Source organism: Perca flavescens, chromosome 8, assembly GCF_004354835.1.
Source record: "Perca flavescens isolate YP-PL-M2 chromosome 8, PFLA_1.0, whole genome shotgun sequence".
NCBI classification, from domain to species: domain Eukaryota; kingdom Metazoa; phylum Chordata; class Actinopteri; order Perciformes; family Percidae; genus Perca; species Perca flavescens.
Genome location: NC_041338.1, coordinates 36,996,120 through 37,013,619, shown reverse-complemented (window position 1 = coordinate 37,013,619; position 17,500 = coordinate 36,996,120). Strand labels below are relative to the sequence as shown.

General features: G+C 41.0%; 1 protein-coding gene across 1 annotated transcript in view; it reads right to left on the bottom strand.

Moving 5' to 3' along the window:
* LOC114560308 (zinc finger protein 609-like) overlaps positions 1-15,528 on the bottom strand; it is a 71,208-nt gene extending 55,680 nt beyond the window's left edge. The window contains 1 exon segment of the mRNA XM_028585605.1: positions 14,931-15,528. The gene's annotated coding sequence lies outside the window, so the exon portion shown is untranslated.
* Between the last annotated feature and the right edge of the window lie 1,972 nt (positions 15,529-17,500).

Below are 17,500 nucleotides of genomic sequence, written 5' to 3'. Positions count from 1 at the left end.
CTAATAACACGTTACACAGCAGGTAACGTTAGCCTACCGTTAGCCACAGTAAACACTAATAACACGTTACACAGCAGGTAGCGTTAGCCTACCATTAGCCACAGTAAACACTAATAACACGTTACACAGCAGGTAACGTTAGCCTACCGTTAGCCACAGTAAACACTAATAACACGTTACACAGCAGGTAACGTTAGCCTACCGTTAGCCACAGTAAACACTAATAACACGTTACACAGCAGGTAGCGTTAGCCTACCGTTAGCCACAGTAAACACTAATAACACGTTACACAGCAGGTAACGTTAGCCTACCGTTAGCTACAGTAAACACTAATAACAAGTTACACAGCAGGTAACGTTAGCCTACCGTTAGCTACAGTAAACACTAATAACACATTACACAGCAGGCAACGTTAGCTCACCGTTAGCCACAGTAAACACTAATAACACGTTACACAGCAGGTAGCGTTAGCCTACCGTTAGCCACAGTAAACACTAATAACACGTTACACAGCAGGTAACGTTAGCCTACCGTTAGCCACAGTAAACACTAATAACACGTTACACAGCAGGTAACGTTAGCCTACCGTTAGCCACAGTAGTAACTGGATTAAACACAGCTAAAAAGCTGACAGTTAAACGGTGTAGTGTGACTGTATTTCCAACAACGGGATGTCAAACAGTCTGCTGCTAAAGCTACGAGCTAACAGACACAAACTAGCACTATGGTCACTGCTGTTGTCTGAAAAACAAAACAGACGGGACATAATGTTGCGTTTCCTGGTAAACATCGTGACCGGCTTATGATGACTGTCTGCTACCTGTTGTGGAGTTTTCCTCCCGTTACTCTGTCCTCTGTGTCTACATCTAGAAACTAAGCTGCGCGGAGCAGGGAACAACTGCGGTGGGGGTCACACTGCTGCGTTTCCTTTTACAGCTTTTGGTTTTTATCAAAATAGCTTCAAGAGAGAACAAAAAAAAAGGAGGTGTAGGGCAATGTTCACACTCGGGAGTCTCTCTTTTTTAACCCACCTGTTGTTCTCGGGCTGAATTTGACCCATTTTCAAAAGATCCTACATCAGAAATATGGGTTTCTTTTAACCAAATAACCCCAAAACTAACACAGATGGTTCCATATGCTAATTGTTGATCACTTCACACACAGTACAGGCCAAAAGTTTGGACACACCTTCTCATTCAATGCGTTTCCTTTTTATTTTCATGACTATTTACATTGTAGATTCTCACTGAAGGCATCAAAACTATGAATGAACACATGTGGAATTATGTACTTAACAAAAAAGTGTGAAATAACTGAAAACATGTCTTATATTTTAGATTCTTCAAAGTAGCCACCCTTTGCTTTTTTTGATAACTCTGCAAACCCTTGGTGTTCTCTCAATGAGCTTCATGAGGTAGTCACCTGAAATGGTTTTACCTTCACAGGTGTGCTTTGTCAGGGTTAATTAGTGGAATTATTTCCCTTATTAATAAAAAAGCAAAGGGCGGCTACTTTGAAGAATCTAAAATATAAGACATGTTTTAGGTTATTTCACACTTTTTTGTTAAGTACATAATTCCATATGTGTTCATTCATAGTTTTGATGCCTTCAGTGAGAATCTACAATGTAAATAGTCATGAAAATAAAAAGGAAACGCATTGAATGAGAAGGTGTGTCCAAACTTTTGGCCAGTCGCTTTGCCAGACCTTAAGCTCAACTCTTCCTTTAACTGCTCCTCAGATCTCTGCAGGGTAAATCCAGACAGCTAGCTAGACTATCTGTCCAATCTGAGTTTTCTGTTGCACGACTAAAAACTACTTTTGAACGTACACATGTTCCACCAAAACAAGTTCCTTTCTGAGACCATTTAGCAGAGGCACCGTGGCTCCGTCTGGAGCTTAGTCCCGCCCCCAAGATGGATTGTGATTGGTTTAAAGAAATGCCGATAAACCAGAGCACGTTGTTCTCCCATACAGGGACGCTGTGTGTACTAGCCAGACCTTCCTCCGCAGCGCTGTGGAGGTGGGTCTGGACATGGGAGACTAGTTGCAGCCCTAACTGTCTTTATTTCTGAAGGTTTCCGGTCTCTTTCTTTCTGGTTCTCTCTGAAAGCGGCAAAATAGAAACAGAAAGGTGTCTAAAGCGGAGAGACATTCAAACTGGTTTTATCACAGATACTAAACCTAATTGCCAGCGCAGCCTCTCTCTCCATCTCTCTCTCTGTCTCTTCCCCCCCCTCTCTCTCTCTCTCCTCTCTCCATTTTCTTAGGAACTACTTGCAGCTCTTATTGCTTTAAGATGGGAGTTTAAACTCCAGCCTGTGTGTCCGTGTGTTGAAAGGAAACAAGTGGGTTTAGAAAGAGGCGAGTCATGCCGACACGTTTTAGGAGCCCTCACATCATTCAGCCTTCAACACACATCTGGCCCAAAACCAAACAGGTCCAGCTGGGATCGATGACATCACTTCCTGATTTAAAAAAACAAACAAACAAAAAAAAAAAAGGGCCTCGTTTTCAGTGATTGCATCTCGTAAGACAAGACGTTATTTATGAAAAGCCTGCCGCAAAAAGTTAAGATCTTCAGATTCCACTTTAGGAGAAAATCAACCAGACATCAGCTGACCAATCACGTAACAGGAGATCAGACTCGGTCCGTATGGCGCCGCCAGAGTCCCAGCTGTCGGTACACGATCCGTTCTGCACATGCGCAAAATGTTCGCGCATGTGCTGTTGTACGAGGATTTACGACAACTGCACGATCTGTTGCCCGCTTCTGGTCGACAGCCAAGCTAACGTTAGTTTAGCTAACAGCTAATTGGGCTAACCGCTAGCTGAGACAGCATGCAATAACTTTAAAAGACCCTCAAAATAAAACCTGAAAATAAACGTTAACATATATAACAGCTGTTACGTCAGCTCTACTTTACTTGTGATCATTTAAAATGTAATCACTCAACACTTGTCTTTATTGTTATTACTGTAAAGTCTTAATGTAGCTGTAGCCTGCTTCTCCCATTAAGTTTGAATTAATGTTATATTAGACTGAATCTAGCTGTCAGCTAGTGGTTAGCTGAATTAGCTGTTAGCTAAAGTAACGTTAGCTTCCCGGTGGAGGCTAGCCATAGGCTAGCGTGGAACAGATCGTGCAGGTCGTAAACAGTAATATCTTGCGCATGTGCAGAACGGATCGTGTACCGACACCGTTAACGTTACGGTAAACGGGACACATCGCTGCCTCGACCAAGTAGTTAGAGGAACGCAGTTATAGGAAGAGTCCACTTCTAAGCAGATCTGTGTGTGAGTGAGACTGTGTGTGTGTGAGTGATTGACCAGTCTGAGAGACCTCCAGCTTAAAAAGAAAATAAATAAATAAATAAATAAATATATAAAAAATAACAGTTATTACATAAGTTATCAATAAAAGATCTTATAGAATAGCCTGACTGTGTGAAGAGATAGTTCAGAGATTCTAGTATTTTTTGGTAAAATCTTAAAATCAGAAAACATTTTCAACTTTCTGCTAAGATATATTAGGGGACTTTTTTTTGCAAAGAAAATGCGGTGATTATGAAATCATGCAAGCCCCGCATGTTTAGCGCGAAAAATTGGCAATTTATGCGGCTAAAGTGCGGTACTTGTGTGTATTTGTAAAAAAAAAAAAAAAAACTTTGGCTGATTATGCGTTGAATTATGCGATCGCATAATCGCGTTTTTCTGGAGGGACTGAATATTGTATCGTGACATAAGTATCGTGAGGCCTCTGGTGATTCCCACCCCTAAATGTTATCATTCTGACATTTATTTATTTATAGCCCCCCCAGACTGCCAGACTGCCCCAGCCCTGTGCTGTCTGCAGCCGTGTACAGCTCAGGTAACTTTACTCAGACCTCCAGGGGGGACTGGAGCTGTCTTCCTGTCCGACCGGCCTCCCGGGAGCAGCAGACAGGTCGGATCATCTCCGCTTCCTGTCGGGGTCTTCCTGCTGCGGGGCGGACCGGCTCTGCCCGACCGACACACACACCACACCACACACACACCACACACACACACCACACCACAGAGGTCTGGGTCACTCACAATGACTGTCTGCTATCCTGGGTGTTCCCAGCCATTCACGGACACTTCACTGACATTAGCAGGGCTCCAGACGGAGACCAAATGGTCAAAATTTGAGAGCGTGCGACTGAATTTTACATCCAGTCGCACATGTGCAACCAGTAAATTTGGGGGAGCGAGTAAAGGCACAAGTTGTTTAGGCCTACTTGTTCTAGTGGCATGTTATTGGCCAGTGGCCCCTAATGTTTACATACAGTACAGGCCAAACGTTTGGACCCACCTTCTCATTCAATGGGTTTCCTTTTTATTTTCATGACTATTTACATTGTAGATTCTCACTGAAGGCATCAAAACTATGAATGAACACATGTGGAATTATGTACTTAACAAAAAAGTGTGAAATAACTGAAAACATGTCTTATATTTTAGATTCTTCAAAGTAGCCACCCTTTGCTTTTTTATTAATAAGGGAAATAATTCCACTAATGAACCCTGACAAAGCACACCTGTGAAGGTAAAACCATTTCAGGTGACTACCTCATGAAGCTCATTGAGAGAACACCAAGGGTTTGCAGAGTTATCAAAAAAAGCAAAGGGTGGCTACTTTGAAGAATCTAAAATATAAGACATGTTTTCAGTTATTTCACACTTTTTTGTTAAGTACATAATTCCATATGTGTTCATTCATAGTTTTGATGCCTTCAGTGAGAATCTACAATGTAAATAGTCATGAAAATAAAAAGGAAACGCATTGAATGAGAAGGTGTGTCCAAACTTTTGACCTGTACTGTACATTTGTTAAGTATTGTTTTTAACTGTGAAATGACCGAAAGGTTACTAAGCACTTTATTTATTTTTTTATTCTGAATGTATGGTATATATATATATTTTTTTATATTTTTACTGTCATGACAGCGATGGTGCCGTCTCTTTACCTTCTATGTTGCATCTCCAAAAGTGCACAATCAAAAGTGACCCTGAATTTGAAACAGCACATTGTAATTTCTGCATCTATTACCAAAGTATGTATTAGTAATACAGTGGAAATTAGTACAAATGTGAATATTTGGTAAGCATGTTGATTTACGGTGTGTGCCCCTAAAATTTTCAGTTGGGGGCCACTGTGCTCCAAATGAAAAAAAGTTAGTCTGGAGCCCTGATTAGTTTAATTTGTGTTTGTGACGGTGACGATGCATGTGCACAGCGCTAAAAGCCGGTTTATGCTTCTGCGTTGAGTCAATACTGTGAATACTTACAGTACGTAGGTATGTGGAGATACCATATCTTATCATTCCAATACGCTTCTTGCGCACTACTTTGCTCTCCTACTTTTTGCACTTTACATCCCACTCCATGTGTACTTGTCTTGATATTGTGTTATTTGTATATGTGTATATAATGTTGCTATGTGCCTATATGTATAGTGTTGTCTCTACTGTTCAGTATGTGTCCATATTACTATTTGTCTACTACTACATGTCTATTTGTTGAATGTATGGAGAGTTAACACCTACCCAAGTCTGATTCCTTGTGTATGTGAGTATATTTGGCCAATAACACTGATTCTGATACCCACTCTACGCCATAGCCTTATTATTTGAATATTGCAAAAGGTAATACATGTTAAAATGAACGTCTGACTTTCCTTTAGCAGTAGGGCTGTCCTCGACTAACGCTCGACTGATCGACTGGTTGATTTAATGGACAGATTTTCACAGAGTTTCTCCTCCAGGAATCCCTTTAAATCTGGCGTTAACCAGAGATGAGCTCAGACGTTTCTTGGAAATAAGTCATTCAGCATGAAAAAAGCATAAAACATGACTAATGGACTCAATTAAAAAGAAATCTTAGTGGACTGAGACCACACACACATGCACATACACGAGTTGAAAGACATTACGCACTTTAAAATGTAACTGTCGTTTATCTTAGTGCTGCCTTTTATTTTCAATTCAAGGTTCAATAAAAATAAGTTTTGGGAATAATCGGCTTTCAGTTTTTGCTAAAATCCAACAAGTGGTTCGTTGGATTTTAGCAGGAAACTGAAAGCAGCAGACCTGAGAACACTTTAATATCTGTTCAATTATCGCAAGTTATATCGTCATCAAGGTATTCAACTATTTAGTTGCACAACGCAGTATTTTCCTTACATCGTGCAGCCCTGCTTCACACTTATTCGGCAATAAAAAGTGTGAAAAAAGACCCCATGGTTTAGTGTTTAGCCGGTTGCTCGGGGATGCACCGAATCCAGCATCTGGCTTTGGTTTCTGCTGAATTTTGGGCTTTTTGACGGGGTTGGGTTTCTGCTGAATCTTAAAGTTTTTTCCCAGTGAACCGAAACCTACGCTTGTTCTACACGCGCTACGCCGGTCGCCATAATGGCGGCGCCGTTGATGACGGGAAGGTGTTTACGTAGGTGGAGCGTTCAATGCAGCAGGCTCTGAGAAAGTGGACATGGATCTGGTGAGCAGAAAAAGTTGTTGTTTGGCAGAACTTTCAGTCAAAAGAAGACCATTCAAGTCCAGCTACATGTTCAATCTGTTCAATGCTGATTGGTCTGGTGGTGGCGAGGACCCTAAACTATACACAACATGGCCACTGTTACAACATCTGGTCTGAAACATCTGGAAGAATACGAGTTGTGCACGAAGGAATCTCCAGACAGCAGCCAGAATGCAGCAACTTCAGGTACAGCAAAGGAAGGACAGTCCCCGTTTACTTCAGGGGTGTCAAACTCAATTTCACAAAAGGGCCAGACTGGAAAATGAGAATCACATTAAAAAAGGGCCAGACAAGTATCTATAAATATTTTGACTGAGTTATTGCATGTCTCATATAGCTTTCTCCATTAGAGTTTGGGCCACAAAAAGTCAGAAATAAAAGTTGTTTAGCCATCATAGAAAAAGTGCCAATACTGTCTAAAAAAGCACCACAAAAACGTCAGAAAAAAAGGGGTAAAAACGTCAGAAAAAGTGCCTATAACATTGAAAAAAAGCACCAAAAATGGGTACAAATTTATTGTGAACCTATATTGAAATGCGGGCCAGATCAAAAAAAAAAATCGGCAAAGGGTCAGATTTGGCACTCGGGCCTTGAGTTTGACACATGTGGTTTACTTCATTCATGTGTTTACTGTGTTCATGGACTGAGGATGGGAGGAGGAGGCAGCACAATCTGAACCAGTGGATTCAGGATTCAGCTAGGGCTGGGAAAAAAAATCTATTAGATTTAAAAATCGAGTTGGTAGGTCAAATCGATTCATATTTTCAAAAAAATAGATTTTTTTTCAATCCAAATACAGTATAAATAATTTGAATGTTTAGGCCTAACAATCTTTGTTGCACACTGAACAGTGACTTTTCACTTAGAGAAAGGGTTTGCCTGGGCAATTTTGTTTATGTTGATGCACTTTAATTAAATACAATAAATATGTATTTTTAAAATATATTTACAGTTTGCAGTTATTTTGTTTTAAATGGAAGGGGGGGGAAATCGAATTGAAAATCAAGTTTTTTATATAAAAAAAAAAAAAAAAAAAAAAAAAAAAAAAAAATTTTTTTAGGGAAACAAATCGGCCAGCTCTAGATTCAGCCGAACCCCAAAAACCTGGATTTGGTGCATCGGTTCACATCCACAGGCCATGTAATTTCTTAATGAATGATGGTGTTCTACGGTCACAAGGCTGAGTGCCTCGGTCCACGTTATGTGTAGTGATGGGTCATAAACTATGTTCATTGTTGTTCTGTTTTCGGGTCTTATGTTGCCAAAAAAGCAGTGCGATTTCTGCTGCAACCTCATTTCCCTACGGCGCATGTGTCAAACTCAAGGCCCGCGGGCCAAATCCGGCCCCTTGCAGATTTACATCCGCCCCTTATATCAATTTGGGTTCACAATAAATTTTGACCCGCCTAGTTGTGCGCCAAACCAAAAACACAGGAAGGTGTTTTTTTTAGACAGCAATTAACTGACATTCAAAGCAGAATTTGGCAGATTTGCCGACTCTGAGAATCATAATCTCCCCCAGAAGTAGCAGCAGAGAGTTTTCATTTTTTAGGCTGAGAAACAGGTTGTTTGATTGTTTTTCTTGATTTGCTAAATTCTACGATGGCCAAGGAACTCTTTTGATGACCTTTGTAGGGCTTCATGTCAACAAAAATGTGACAAAAAGCATACAAAAATGTCATACACATAGAAATTTACAAAAAGGTGACAAATGTCTGAGAAAGCCCCCCCAATACTGTATCGATACACAGACGCCAAGTATCGATCTTTTATGATATTATATTATGTGTGTTGGTCAGTTTGTCTGCTTGACAATCACATTTTGCACCAATAAAACTGAAGTGAGATGAACAAACAGAGAAATGTATATTTTTAGATACAACAGATGTTGACAAAATTGTCCTTTTGGGACATCATTTGAAATTGGGGAAAAATCTGAAGTTGGAAAAAAGGCAATACATTGCAATATATCGCAGAATATTGCAATATCTTTAAAATCGCAATAATATCGTATCGTGACACAAGTATCGGGATGATATCGTATCGTGAGGCCTCTGGTGATTCCCACCCCTAATGGGGACAATAAAGAAACAACTACTACTCAGAAGAACAATCTTCCAATTCAAATAGATCTTCGTTTTGAATGATCTCATGTCAATTCATAAAACCCAGAGATCGATCTGTTAACCCTTGGGTTTGTCTTCCCATCAACCTTGACGGTTGCTTTTTCCAACGTTTTAAAAAATATTAAATTTTTCTTCAACACATTTTTCAGCTGATCTGTATTGTCGGCCAAATAAAATAATTAAATAAAACTGGCAGCTGATTGGACGAATGCGTCACGTGGGTCTGGCTGTGTGTGTGTGTGTGTGTGTGTGTGTGTGTGTGTGTGTGTGTGTGTGTGTGTGTGTCTCTCTGCGTCTGTGAATCTGTCTTCATTTCAGATCAACAAAAGGTCAGTTTAGGGCTGGGTTATCGTTCAGAATCTTTCGATCCGGTGCCAATTTCGATACCTCAGTTTCGATACTGATTCCTAACGATACTTTTTTCGATACCATATGTTTTAAAATCCATTTCAACATCAACAAAAATACATTAAAAACAAAGTTTTTATTTTCCACCTTAATTGTGAATCAAAACAGTTATCAAAATTAAAAAATTCTGGTGAAACTGCTCACTCGGAGTAACATTAATAAAAGTTGCCTTGCCTTGCAAGCTCAGCCTGTCAGTCAGTCATCAGGGCAGAGAAACCACCGTTGTGCCTGATTGTCTAACAGGAAGTGTAACGTCAACAGCACCGCGACTGCTTTCACCTCGCCATTAATATGAATTAATATGAATTAATATGAATTAATATCATTAATATCATTATCATATCGCGTCTGTGTGAAGTTTTAAAGAACTGTAACCACACTTGAAACCAACCGTGACTCTCTGTGACTTCAACAAAACTGCAGATAGTTTACTCCGCCTTCATCTCTCCATGTGTGTGTGTGTGTGTGTGTGTGTGTGTGTGTGTGTGTGTGTGTGTGTGTGTCTGAGCTCCGCTCTGTGTCAACATGCAGAGAGGACAGATAAGCTTAAAGCTTACGCGCTCAGACGCTTTTGGAACCGAAATGTGGCACCGAAAGATAAAGATATTTTCGATTCTCATAGGATTGGAGTATTTTTTGTCAGTTTGAAAAGATCTTCCTCAGATTTTGAGAGACTCTATTCACGCTCATCCCGCTCGTCAGATTTCCGGGTTAGCTCTCCACCAATCAGATGGCTCGTTAAGTCTGACTGCCCGCCCTCTGACCCAGCAGGTCAGGTCGTCCCAAATGAAGGCCGACAGCTCCGCAGACGGACGACAGCACGGGACACACCGAACGGACTCGCCAGACGGACCATTATCGGCTCGGTGTGTTCAGGCACGTTTCGGTTTGTAGAGATGCACCGATAGAGCAGCCGGTGACCGGAATTGGCCTTGCTTCACCTGACCGGCGAGCTGCAGGACAGTCTGACATACGGCGAGTTCATGCCGGTCAACGCTACGATTAACTGACAACAGAAGTTATAGAGTTACAGCTCACAAGGACGCACGCACACACACTAGGGCTGTCAACGAATATTCTAAATTCGAATATTTAAAAAAAAATACGAATTTCGAAGGTGAAAATTAATATTCAAATTAAAAATGTGGAAAAACAAACGCTGGCGGTATCAGTGGCTGTCTGGCTGTCTGCTTTGCTAGCGCGCCTGAAAGCCGTTACGTACCGGCCCAGCTGGCGCGTACAAATGTGACATCACGAGATCTCCGTGACTATTTCTACCTGCGCTGGTGGTGGAGACACTAGCTGCAGTCTTCTCCTGCACAGAGGTGGCGCTAATGAGCGAAGGCTACCGACGCTGCCCTTCCTACGGACCAGAAGAAGAAGAAACAGGTAAACAACGGCAGAACTGGCAGCAGCGTTGCCGTCAACGCTTCGATGTGATTCACTGAGCTACTTGGTGGGATCGAGCCTTTCATTCACCGTAACAGAACTCATCTTAACCCGGTGAGTTTACCGGAGAGACCTGCAGTCACTCCGAGAGTCCTGGCACCACGGTGTCGGCGAACTCATTCAGGCCTCATGTTTCTGAAAAAGAAGAGCTGAGCGCGACCTTGGCTCGGCCGGATATTACATCATTTTAACTAGAGATGTGATACCAGTATCGGAATCGGCTCCGATACTGCCTAAAACGCTGGTATCGGTAGGTACTAGAGTTAATGCACCGATCCGATACCACGTAATAAAGCCCTAAAGAAAATCTACGTTAAAGTAGTTTATTTATGTTCTTCTTCCGTTATAACTGACTGTCAAAGTGGACAATAAAAGAAAGTTCTGTGGCGTTTATGGTTTGTGTTTGTTCATGTTTCACAAAAGATAGAAATAATATCACATCCATACAGGGATAGTAGTATACAGCTGTTAAAACATAATAAAATATATGACACACTGGTATCAGATCGGTACTCGGTATCGGGCGATACACAAGTTCAGGTATCGGAATCGGTATCGGGAAGCAAGAAATGGTATCGGACCATCTCTAATTTTGACGTCACGATGTCGCGCGCCACCTTTGATGCACACGCAACCAGATGTTCGAATATTTGGTGATATTTTAGAGGGAATATTCGAACGTCATTTTTGAGCAATTTTGACAGCCCTAACACACACAAGTGTGAAGCGTGTCGGCGCTATTCTCCCACATGTAGGGAACCTGGTGAGTTAACCTGCAAGAAGTTTGCGACATGCAACTCCTGCGAAGAGACAGTAGAGCGTGGAGGGACCACACCAAGTACCGAAAATCACTCGTCGGCCCTGGATCTCACTGCCCTACCGCCAAGCTAACATGCACACTGATAACGTCTAGCAGGGACCATAGCTGAGTAATATCAGTTTTAAACGGACACAATAGCCTTCACTTAAGAGTACAATATCGAATCAACTGCGAGGAGAAAGTAGGGCGTGGAGGGACCACACCAAAAACCAGAATCACATTTCTTTAGTGTGATATTAGATGTGAGAAGAAGGAAATGGTTCTAACGTTGCTCTTTAGATGTGTGTGGATGTCCCCCACCAGGAGTCATTTATATAGTTCTATTATATAGTGATCCATTATCTGGTCGACAACATGTTCTATTAAAGAGAAAAGATAGAAAATGAATATCTGTGTGTGCTGTAAAGTGGTTAGAAAAAATGAAATCAGAATCGGCTAAAATCGGAATCGGCCGGCCTAACTCAAAGAAAATCGTTATCAGCCTAGAAAGTTGTAATCGGTGCATCTCTAGTTGTTTGCTAGAAGACGGAATAACGAGGAGGAAACCCGTACGCTGTACAAGTCAAGTCTTCCAGAGTCTGACGCGATGCGTCTCTATATCCAGACTTTGACCTATTCTCCCTACCCACCCCTGCTCCTCCCCTCCTCGGGTATGGTTATTGACTATGTATTGTTGTATGTTGTGTCTGAATGTGCATGAAATGAAGTTCCCTCATGGCAAAAAATAAAAGTTATTTTGATTTGATTATCAAACTATTGGGCTCTACATTAATGCTGCCATCAGCCTGAGACCATAGGCGCCGATTTATGTATGTATGTATGTATGTATGTATATATATATATATGTGTGTATATATATACATACACATATATATATACAGACACACACACACACACACACATATATATACATATATATATACATATATACATATATATATATATATATATATACACACACACATATATATATATATACACACATATATATATACACACACACATATATATATACACACACACATATATATATATATAGTATATATATATATATATATATATATATATATATATATATATATATATATATATATATATATATATATATATATATATATATATATATATATATATATATATATATATATATATATATATATATATATATATATATATATATATATATATATATATATATATATATATATATATGGGACGGTAAACCAACTTTTCTGAAAACTGACAGCTGTGCACGATGTTATTTTTGAAAACGGAGAGGTTGAAATGTATGTTTATGAAAATAGCCGGCTACGTGTAAACGTAGCATAAGAATCACTAAAGCGTTGTTTTCAGCCGAGAGACGCTGTGATTGGTGGATAGGATATGGAGCAGGGGGCTGACAGCCACATAACCAATCACATTATGCAAGACGCTCCGCTCAGCACCAACTGCAATGTTTAATTTTAAATGAATGGAGCCTATTGGCAGCCTGGCACACGTGGGTGCTCAGTATTTTTCGTATCGGCGCCTATGTCTGAGACTAGCCCCAGCCGGGCCCTTGTCGAAAAAGAAGACACTTGCCCCGGGGCCTTACAACATTTCTGGGGGAACCCCCTGGGGAGTAAGTGTTTTTTTTTTTTAAATGTATGACTGAGTTTAAGTGTCCATTAGAGTGATGGCCCGTGGGAAGAAACTGTTCCTGACTACCTTGACTCTGCAGGCCACAAATTCACACAAAGTGCACAGCGCTGAAAGGAGAAGCGACAAATCATGTAAGTAAGTACTGGATAAGCAGATTGTATCATACGGCTCAACAGAAGAAGCTGTCACACACTTACAGAGTACACCTCCCACAAGATGAGCCCAGGTGCTGTAGCCTGGGTGTCAACAGATTTATGACAGAGGTAAACATGTTGCCCGTTCATAGACTGTATTAATATTAACAATCTATGGTTCAGTCACGGAAATAAGCCCTTATGTTGCTCCAGAATTCAAATTAGAGTTAAAACACAATGCAGCATTAAAAAAATATGGATTCAATAGCTTAGTTTAGGTTAAATAACAAGCACAGCCTTGACTGACTTACTGTAAAGTATCATTAAAACTACACTATTCCAACTGAGAAGTATTTTTCTCTCCTAGTAACTAATGTAGGCCTTCAATCACTGGCTTATTTAAGCAATCACGCTAAAAAATAAAGTGTATTTAAAAGCTGTTTTATTATAACATTTGTTTGTTTGTAAATTTGTTATATTATGAGATTAATGTTTTACTAACAGCAACAAAAGCCTTACATCACCATTAATTGTGCGGCAGGATCTTTGGTTTAATTAGAGCTGGTAGCCCACTTTAAGGGATATTTATGTCATGTTAGCATGAATTTACGTTAGCCACGTTACTGATCTTTGGACGGTTGTTGTGTTATGTTTTGGGGACAATCTACACAAAGCTTGCAATGCTTTAACATGCTAGTAACCTTAACGGATGGCTAATTGCACACGACACGTACAGAAACAGAAAATTGTTGCAAACACAGCAGTCCCACGGAGCTAGCTAGCTAACCTAGCTATAGTTAGCTGAGGCTAACTCGTCGGCCCTAGATCTCACTGCCCTACCGCCAAGCTAACATGCAGACTAATAACGTATTGTAGGGGCCATAGCTGAGTAATATCAGTTTTAAACGGACATAATAGCATTCACTTAAGAGTACGATATCGAATAATATGAAGGCATTAGGCTCAGCTTGTGCGGCTAGTCCCGAGGCCCACCGTGGCCCGCTACCATGCTAACTACATCCATTATCGGACGCAATGCAGCTCAGCCATAATGGGCAGATTTTAAAGTGTTCTCCGGTTGCGATTAACCGACCATTTTACAAGCCCTACATCCGCATTTACAGCTGACATTATAGACGTCAAGTCACATCTTCACCGTAACGTATAGCATCGTACGTATAGTTTATGTATCTGTTGACCTAACGTCCAGTTTTTCGTGTGATGGACAATTACCGATGCGGCGCTTTCAGCCTCCCTGTCAAACATCTTAGATCCATTATCGGACAAGTGTTTTGGGTTTGTAGACCCCCCCAGCATTTTTCCCAGTTTTTCAGCACAACTAGTCATTTTAGACAATAATGAGTTTATATGTTGAGTCAAATTGCCGATAAGGAGTTTCTAAAATATATGTTTAAACAGGCAAAGTGCTGCTTTAAACGGACGGTTTGTACATATCCAACGGGCACTGTAGCGTAGCAACTAAGGAACAAGAAACCCAACGGGCAGTTAGACGTAACGTTAAACTAAGGAGTGTGACTAACGCATGTGTTAATATGTTTAAAGTGAGCGTGTTTTTAGTGGTTAAAAATGCACAGGAAAAGAAGGAAACAAGCGGGTCAGACGGGGACGTGTCCGATGATGGACGCAGGCCCCTTAGCTCCCCGGTCTCTCCAGACAAAGACAGCAGCTAGCCCGCTGAGCTAACCCCCGGGATAGCTAGTAGGCTATCCCGCGTTCAAAAAAAAGTGGATCCAAAACCAACCAAGAGAGCGGACTTCAACATGTCCACTTACCCCGTTTGAAATCCCTATCCGACCAACGTTCATGTACACTCCATAGGTTCCGATAATCCCAGTAAAACCAGTTAAGACAAGCTCCCAAAAACTGGTGGATAGAACAGGCAAGCCAGTCAACGTGCTCCCAGTTCACTGGACCGCAGCCATCACACGGTCAAATCCCGGGGAGAAAACTGGAAAGCAGCGGGAAACACCGACATTTTGGAGTCGTTTCTCGAGCCTGGATGGACATAAAACTTATCCGAGGTATTCCATGACTGGATGTGATACTCCCAGAGTTTCCAGGTCAACGGTATCCCCCCCCCTCCCGTTAACAGACACACGGACAGCAACAGACAGAAAAACAGCACAGTGGGGCTAAATGGCTGTTAGGTACAATGCAACCAAAGCCCGGAGCACTGGATCAGCGGAGTCACTGGACCTGGATTCGCTGGATTCATGTCACTGACTGGACTGGAGTCAGTGCACGGACTAGGCACTTGTACATGGACTTTGATGCTGCGTTCCAGGCAAATCGTAACCCGTGTTTTCACAACCTTCTACCCGTGAAAGCGTCCTGGGACGGCAGTCAAACCATAACTTACTACCCGTGAACTGGTACCAGATCGTTGTGCTCCCAGTTACAGTTTTTGACGTCACACACGCACATAAACAACAATGGTGACCCCCGTTGATGCTGTACAGACGCCGTTTGTTAACAGTGATAAGTAGAAATAAATAGACATAAATAGGCAACGTAAAGTAACCTAGATAGCTAACGTCAACTAGCTAACGTCAACGTTAGGTAGCCGCTAGCTAACGCTAGCTAGAACGGATTGTGTACCGACAGTGACTTTGCCTGGAACGCTACCAAGTCGTGAGTCTTGACTTGAAGTCGTAACTTACGGGCTAAAAACTGTGTCTGGAACGCAGCATTACTACCCGTGAACTGGTACCAGATCGTTGTACTCCCTGTTACAGTTTTTGACGTCACACACACACACATAAACAACAATGTCGACACCTGTTGACGCTGTACAGACGCCGGTGATTAATAGTAATAAAGAAAAATAGAAATAAATAGGCAACATGAAGTTATTCCGCACATTGTAATCAAAGCAATACACATACGATTGTGTACTACTACTACTACTACTATGTTTATTAAATGAAGCCCCAAATATGTCGCTGCCTAGAAATCGCTAGTATCAGCTAGCGCTAGCTAACGTCAACGTTAAGTAGCCGCTACCTAACGTCAACGTTACCATGTAAACCTGTACAACGTCAACGTTAGGTAGCATAAGCTGAACCCTGACTTGAACCCCTTATGCCTGATCCCTACCAACGGCACAATGTTTAGCTAGCCAGCTCGCGACTTTGCCTGGAATGCTACCATGTCGTGAGACGTGACTTGAAGTCGTAACTTACGGGCTAAAAATTGTTTCTGGAACGCAGCATTAGGACTGGAAAATATGGAATGCCATTGCAGTCAATATTTAAATGAATAAACAAATGAAGAAAAAATAAATAAATAAGCATTCACTGTAAAACTTATAATCAGTCCCTCCAGAAAATCGCAATTATGCGATCGCATAATTCAACGCATAATCAGCCAAAGTCTGCATATTTATGCGGGGGAGCTGCATTTTTTGCAGCATAAATTGCCGATTTTCGTGCAAAATATGCGGGGCTTGCATGATTTCATAATCCCCGCATTTTGGTGGCAAAAAATTCCCGTAATATATCTTAGCAGAAACTTGAAAAATGTTGCGTTTACTTCACACAAGAGCAGCCGTTTCCCCCGGTTGCCATGGGAACGTTATGAAGTGATGTAATTACGTGACGTGAACATCATCGAAAAGCAGGTGTTGGGGGGGTAATGTAATTAATAGTGGGTTTATTGTTATTTTCTACAGAATGCTTAGCCTATATGTCAAGATCAAAGTTGGGCTATATAGTAACTCAAAAAATACAGTTCAATCACAGCTGATAATATGCCTCATTGTGTTTGTGAATAGAGGTGAATAAATATATTAGTTTGTGTTGCAGTGAAGTGTTAGCTCTGTTGTACATATAAATATACATATAATATGAATATACATGAATATACATATAAATCAGAGTTTGCTACTCAGAGTTTGCTAATCCCTTCCTAGACAAAGCTTAGATTTTGACATATATTTGTCACACACAAGTTTTAATGAAATGTTTTGTCTACTGAGGTTTTTGTGTTGTAGTCGTTCCATGCTTAAGCCTTAAAGGGCCCATATTATGAAAAGAAAAATCACTATTTCAGGGATTTGGGGTGTTATTTTGTGTCTCTGGTGCTTCCATACACATACAAACTTTGAAAAACTCCATCCATGTTGTTCTGAGTGAGATCTGGTTTCTGAATGTGTCCTGCCTTCAGTCTCCTGGTGAGCTGGTCAACATCTGAACGGCTTTCTACGTAGGGCTGAGGCGATGTGGAGAAAATCACATATCACAATATTTTTGACCAAATACTTTGATATCGATATTGTGGCGATATTGTAGGGTTGACAATTGCTGCTTTCCCCTAAATATTTACACAATGAGGCTTGTGATAA